The sequence below is a fragment of the Rhinopithecus bieti genome, unplaced genomic scaffold (assembly GCF_001698545.2).
Source record: "Rhinopithecus bieti isolate Rb0 unplaced genomic scaffold, ASM169854v2 scaffold_12640, whole genome shotgun sequence".
Classification (NCBI taxonomy): Eukaryota; Metazoa; Chordata; class Mammalia; order Primates; family Cercopithecidae; genus Rhinopithecus; species Rhinopithecus bieti.
Genome location: NW_016807406.1, coordinates 332729 through 340328, shown reverse-complemented (window position 1 = coordinate 340328; position 7600 = coordinate 332729). Strand labels below are relative to the sequence as shown.

Below are 7600 nucleotides of genomic sequence, written 5' to 3'. Positions count from 1 at the left end.
TTGTATTTTATTTTTTATTTATTTTATTTTATTTATTATTTATTTATTTTATTTTTTATTTCATTTTATTTTTTTGAGGTAGAGTCTCACTCTGTCGCCCAGGCTGGAGTGCAGTGGCGTGATCTCGGCTCACTACAAGCTCTGCCTCCCAGGTTCACGCCATTCTCCTGCCTTAGCCTCCTGAGTAGCTGGGACTACAGGCGCGCCCAGCCTCCTGGTCACTTACTTTAGACTGCCAACAAACTGGGGTAATTAATGTCAGGTTTTGTTTTGTTTTAGATGGAGTCTTGCTCTGTCACCCAGGCTGGAGTGCAGTGGTGCGATCTCGGCTCACTGTAACCTCCGTCTCCCAGGTTCAAGCAATTCTCCTGCCTTAGCCTCCTGAGCAGCTGGAACTACAGGCACATGCCACCACACCCAGCTAATTTTTGTATTTTTAGTAGAGACAGGGTTTCTCCGTGTTGGCCAGGCTGGTCTCGAACTCCTGACCTCAAGTAATCTACCTGCCTCGGCCTCCCATAGTGCTGTGATTACAGGCATGAGCCACTGTGCCCAGCCAAAAATCACATATTTTTACATCCTTTAAAAAAGGTACTGGGTCATTATCCTCAGCAAGTTGACAGAAAACCAAATACCACATGTTCTCACTTACAAGTGGGAGCTAGGATGAGAACACATGGACACATAAACGGGAACAACACATACTGGGACCTATTAGGTGGTGGAGGGTGGGAGGAGCGAGAGGATCAGGAAAAATAACAAATGGGTTCTGGGCTTAATACCTGGGTGATGAAATAATCTGTACAATAAACCCCCATGACCAAAGTTTACCTGTAACAAACCTGCACATGTACCCCTAAACTTAAAAGTTTTAAAAAGGTAGAGAAATATCAATTTTATTGTTTTATAGAAACAATATTTTAAGTAACACAAGCTTTCTCAGACCATAAGATTATAGGAAGAATTTCTCATGAAGAATTATCTGAATCCAGGGTATATGTGCATATACCTTAAATGTGTTATAAAGAATACAATTCATGCAATGTAAAGGATAAGATATCTGATTCATTTCAGCATCAATCTTGACTTGAAAACATAATTAGGACTAGCAGAAGAGGATATATTTTAAGTCTTATCAGTTTTTTTGTTTTGTTTTGTTTTTGCCACAGTAGGGTTGACTTGACTACTTTATCTGGTGGAAGTTACTCCCAGTGAGTCAATTTCTGTAAACTTTCCTTTGGATGCTCAAAGATCATACTGATAGTGCTAACATTTATAGACTACTGACTTTGGACCAGGCAGCATCTTAAGTGCTTTACATGCATAATCTTAATCTTCAGAAAGTCCTATGAGATAGGAATTAATGTCCTGACATTAGAAGTGAGAATTGAAGTTCAAGGAGATTAAGTAACTCACCTACATCATACAGGTAGAAAGTAAGAGTGCTAAGTTTATACTGAGGTCCTTCTGACTCCAAAACCAGAGAGTTAAACCATCATGCAGTTCTTCCTCTTGCTAAATACTCTCTTACAGGGAAGTCCAGTCTTCCTTCTTCCTAAGTGGAAAGAATGTAAAAAATACAGCTTTATAACTCAGGTTTTGTAAATTTGGATTTATTTTCACTACAAGTCTCTTCAATCCAGGAAACCATAAACTGTGCATACACACACACACACACACAGGGAGCAAATGGCAGAGAGTCAAGATATAACTTTAAATTTGCTGCATGATAGTGGGTTTTAAAGTTACTCTCCAAAATACCTCTTTTCTTTTATAAATGGTGTAATCATCATTATGGAGATCATATTCATAACAGATATATCACTTGACCATTTTTCCAAGTTGATATTGATCTCCTTACTGATTGCTTCTTTCAAAAGGAAGCAATAACAAAGGGAACTAGTGCTGACAATTTCTTGTTCAAAGGCCACCCTGAGAGAATTAATAGAATCCAGGTCTACCCAAGTCAGGAAAAAAGTGAATTGGTATTTTTTGACTTGCATTAAATAATACATGTATTACATGCATGGTTACTGTATCATTTTTCCTTTTTTCTTTTCTCCCTTCTCTCTGTGGATTCTTAACAAGCTATGATGTGTGATATTATCTCATTAACCTTTCCTGGCCATTTTAAAACTAAACTTTTTATACCCTCCTCTGAGTCATCCCACCCTGTGAATAGCTTCAGCTCTTCCTGTCCATATGTGTAATGGCTAGTCCATTAATTATGACCTAAATAAATTACTCTTTCTTATTTACTGTTAATTACTTCTCAAAAAAGGTCTTGGACCCTCTTGATTTTATTTCCTCTAGACTATATTCAGGTATTTATGATAAGATACTTCTTCCCCAGCTCTAAATATTTAAAAATTTCCCAGACAAGAAATATGTGGACATTTTCCCCTTACTCTCTGATTTACTCCATGACCTGAATTCCAAATGTTTTCCTATATTAAGACTTTTTATTATTGATAGCATATTGCAGCTTTAAGGCCTTTGTACACATCCACTCCTCCAGGAACATAACTGCTAAATCACTTCCTCTCTAGTCTCAATGAGATAACACTTTCCAAATACTATAGCATATTTTCTAATCTCATTTTAAAATGAAATTCAGATATTACATTCCATAGGAGAATAAAGGACAGCTGTCTTCACAAATATGATATGAAAACACATCTGCCACACAACTGTACAATCCTTAGCACATGGCTGTTGGAAAAAGTTATATAAAATGCTGACAAATGAAATCACCAAAAAGTAGAGGTATTTATTTTTTAAAATTCTACACATCACATGTCAATGAACTGCATATAAAGCTTGAAAGACAGGCTATTTTGAGAAACAATGGTGCATGGATATTAATTCCTTGTTTTACACATACATTATTTATTCAGTCATATCTTTAGTGACCAATTGCTAAAGGGAATACAACCCAAGTGTAATTGTTTAGCTACCTTCCTAACAAGGCAACAATCCTGCTTCTTAATAGAGTTGTTTCTGTTTGTTTTCTCCTTGTTCAACTTCACACTTTGCACCTAACATTTAAAATCTCCATGTTGAATGCCCATCCACAAAGAAAAGCAGAGGAATAGATTTGAAATCAAAGTACTTATACCAACCCATCACACTGTGTGTTGAAATGTGAATTTCTTTCCATGTTCACTGAGTGTAAATTTTATTGAAATGAACTTTTTTTGTGTCTCTGGCATGTCAAGTAACTGATTTGAAAGCTCTTTTTCACTGACTTTATGACATCATTGACGATGCCACAGATTATGGTGCTTCAGAGCAGTAACTCTGGAAAGAGACAACACATGAGTTTGTATCTTCTGGCCACTTCCCAGGTGTGTGAAGAAGGTGCTGCACCTCCCTGAGTTTCAGCTGTGTCACCTATAAATTGGGAGTTTAAAGTATAATGGAATTAAATGAGATCAAATAAGAAAAGTACTTGGCCACATGGTATGACTGCAATATAGTCTGCAAGTCAATTCTATTGTTGCTATTAGTGTGATGGTCACAGTGATAGAGCATTATCCATAACGTATTCTGTCTCATAGTGCCTGCTGCTACTGATCATTAGCCAAGTACCAAGGCTTTGGAGATAAAATAACTCTGGATCCTCATTTCTCACCTTATACAAAAAGCAACTGAAAATGGATTAAGGAATTAAACCTAAGACCGGAAACTATAAAATTCTAGTAGATGACATCGGAAAACCTTCTAGACATTGGCTTAGGCAAGGATTTCATGACCAAGAGAACCCAAAGGCAAATGCAATAAAAACAAAGATAAATAGCTGGGACCTAACTAAAGAGTTTTTGCACAGCAAAAGGAACAGTCAGCAGAGTAAACAGACAACCCTCAGAGTGGAAGTAATCTTCGCAATCTATACATCTGACAAAGGACTAATATCCAGACTCTACAACAAACTCAAACAAATCAATAAGAAAAAAAAATCAAACAATCCCATCAAAAAGTGGACTAAGGACATGAACAGACAATTCTTAAAAGAGGATATACAAATAGCCAAAAAACATATGAAAAATGCTCAACATCACTAATGATCAGGAAAATGCAACTCAAAACCACAATGTGATACCACCTTACTCCTGCAAGAATGGCCATAATCAAAAAACAGTAGATGTTGGTGTAGATGCAGTTAACAGTGAACACTTCCACACTGCTGGTGAGAATGCAAACTAGTGCAGTCATTATGGAAAACAGTGTGGAGATTCCTTAAAGAACTAAAAGGAGAACTACCATTTGATCCAGCAATCCCACTACTGGGTGTCTACCCAGAGAAAAAGAAGTCATTACTCAAAAAAGATACTTGAACGTGCATGTTTATAGTGGCCCAATTCACAATAGCAAAATCGTAGAACCAACCCAAATGCCCATCAATCAACGAGTGGCTAAAGAAACTATGGCATATATATATGATGGAATACCATACAGCCATAAAAAAGGATAACCAAACAGCATTTGCAGTGACCTGGATGAGATTGGAGACTATTATTCTAAGTGAAGTAACTCAGGAATGGAAAACCAAACATCATATGTTCTCTCTGATATGTGGGAGCTAAGCTATGAGGACGCAAAGGCATAAAAATGATACGATGAGGCCAGGCATGGTGGCTCACTCCTGTAATCCCAGCATTTTGGATGGCCAAGGTGGGTGGATCACGAGGTCAGGATATGGAGACCATCCTGGCTAACACAGTGAAACCCCGTCTCTACTAAAAATACAAAAAATTAGCCAGGCATGGTGGCGGGCACCTGTAGTTCCAGCTACTTGGGAGGCTGAGGCAGGAGAATGGCATGAACCCAGGAGGCAAAACTTGCAGTGAGTTGAGATCGTGTCACTGCACTCCAGCCTGGGCAACAGAGCGAGACTCCATCTAAATAAATAAGTAGATAAAACAAAATAAAAGAATGATACAATGGACTTTGGGGACTTGGGGGGAAGAAAGGAAGGGTGGGCAAGGGATAAAAGACTACAGATATAGTGCAGTGTATACTGCTTGGGTGATGGGTGCACCAAAATCTCACAAATCACCACTAAAGAAGTTACTCATGGCTGGGCATGGTGGCTCACACCTGTAATCCCAGCACTTTGGGAGACTGAGGCGGGTGGATCACGAAGTCAAGAGATCAAGACCATCCTGGCCAACATGGTGAAACCCTGTCTCTACTAAAAATACAAAAATTAGCTGGGCGTGATGATGCACTCCTGTAGTCCCAACTACTCAGGAGGCTGAGGCAGGAGGCTGAGGCAACCTCCATCTCCACCTGGGAGATGGAGGTTGCAGTGAGCCGTGATCATGCCACTGCACTCCAGCCTGGCGACAGAGTGAGACTCCATCTCCAAAAAAAAAAAAGAACTTACTCATGTAACCAAATGCCACCTGTATCCCAATAACTGATGGAAAAATTTTTAACAAATAAATAAATAAATAAAAATATATGTGGAAATATTACTGGTAAAGGCCTAATCATGAGTGTACAAACTTTAACATAATACCCATTTACACACATAGCTATTTGACTTTGAAAAAATATCATGTTGTTAACTATTAGGATCTGGGTATTCATACCTGAAAAGAACAATTTGAGGCATGTAATCTTTCCCTAAATATGTGCATAAATATCATGTCCTTTGATTCACATCTACAGCTCACTCTAGTGTGCATTTGCTGTTTGAAACCTTTCCTTAGTTGGAATGTTTGGGATATGCTTTGGCAGTGAATCACAGCATTCCACAATGAACAGAAGAAACATACTGACTACCAGCCTTGTAGCATGAAAGGTCTTGTGCTTGCCTTCGCACCTTTTCAAAGATTATCTCATTAAATTTTTTCACATGATTCTCATGTTGACAGAAAGAACATTCATTCTCATTATATTTGTGAGAAAATTAAGACCTGCCCATAGTCAACACAGCTAATAAGTGGCAGAGATGGTTTTCAAACTCAGATCTGCCCAAATACAGTCTTTCCATTTGCTGTATAGGTAGGATTTATCATCTGGAATCTATTTCAATTAATGACTAATAAATATTTCTGATTATTTTCACAAATACCAGATTAATGAGATACACTTCAAATGCCTAAAACCTGTAGAAGTGAATGAATTCATAAACTAAAAAGGAAAAAACATGAATACAATTTTTTTAAGCCCAGGAAGGATAGTTAAAAATCATTGCCCATATTTCTCATTTTCTTTCTCATTTCTTAATACTATTTCTCTAGTCAGAAACCATGATTGGTTTTGCCTAGATGATACCTGATCTCTACTATCTATCAGCTGTTAATTTTTCATGCAACTCTGGAAACTGAATGGGATATATGTGCAAAAATGTAGATGACTTACTCTAAGAACCTATATGCAGAAGTGACAATTCAGACTGATTCAGTGTTACTTTTAGTGATAATGGTTTAAAATATTAATTCCATAACATAGTTTTTAAAATCCTGGTTTAATTCCTTTTGAAGAAATCTCAGACCATATCCATAAAGACAAGAAAATACCATGTTCTACCCTCACCTGGTGTTCATTGAATAAAAAGAAGTTTATTACATCAGAAATGTTTTTCAAATCATAGCATTGATTTGTTTTGTGCTGAGTATGTGTGTGTCCTTCATGTGCACTTTTCATAGCCCAAACCTGGTAGTCTTTGGGTTGCTATGATTAGGTGTTATATGTCAGACCTGCCTGCTTGAGCCCTAACAGGACAGAAGCTGTGTTCTCACAATGCTTGCCTTCTGAGTTGGCAATCAGATGGTACTTAATGGAATTTTTATGAATACATAAATGATGAAGACAATAATGTACAAGCTTAAAATGTCCCTAATTCCAGAAGACTCTGGTAATTAAGACATGTATATGTGTAATTTTTTAAATATCCTTAGCACTCCTTGAAACTAAGCCTGAGTGTGGAAACATTCCAATTTGTAACTGCAGCCTTCCCAGTTGTTGTTAGGAGTACATGAGATAATCATCATAAAATACTTACCAAAATGGCCAGCATGGAGAAAATCATCAACAAATGTTACTCTGCTCTAGTGTGCACAGCTAGATGGTATGCAACCCTGCACAACATACTTGAATTAGAAGCCTTAAATCCGATAAAAGGTTATTAAATCAAATGTAATAGACAACAAAAAATGAAATGGCACTTAACACACCCTTATTGAGAAGATTTACATTTGGGAGGGTGGAAAAAAATGTTTCTTAAACAATAATATATCTAACTTTATTAGACATATTTCTTATATTAACTCATTTGTATTTGTAATGGCTTATTTACTTATACTGTGATCTTTGAGTTTATAAATGTCTTATCTCTGTAACCAGACTTGACCTTTTTGAGTTAATAAAACATTCTTCTAAAAAGAACTATGAACGGTACCTTCTAAATATTTTAAAGTACACCGCAAAACTGTAAAACAATTGTGTGTCTGTATATTTATGTCTATTTACACATTTTATATAGAGTTGTGTTTGTGTAGAAAGAGGGAGAGTCACACTCCAGGTATATATGGAGAGACAAGTATAATTATATATAATAGAATGGTTTGTGAAATGAACAGAATTATAT

The 7600-nt window shown here is 36.9% G+C and overlaps 1 protein-coding gene and 1 long non-coding RNA gene across 9 annotated transcripts in view; one reads left to right on the top strand and one right to left on the bottom strand.

The window, feature by feature from the left end:
• CNTN4 (contactin 4) overlaps positions 1–7600 on the top strand; it is a 1016652-nt gene that overhangs the window by 745658 nt on the left and 263394 nt on the right. The window lies entirely within an intron of this gene.
• LOC108535576 (uncharacterized) overlaps positions 1–7600 on the bottom strand; it is a 43223-nt gene that overhangs the window by 890 nt on the left and 34733 nt on the right. The window contains exons 3-4 of one of the 2 annotated variants that reach the window (XR_001887271.1): positions 7016–7091; positions 1417–1555 (exon numbers count right to left, since the gene is read on the bottom strand). This is a non-coding gene — a long non-coding RNA (uncharacterized LOC108535576). The remainder of the gene's footprint in view (positions 1–1416; positions 1556–7015; positions 7092–7600) is intronic. The other variant, XR_001887272.1, reaches the window with a different exon arrangement.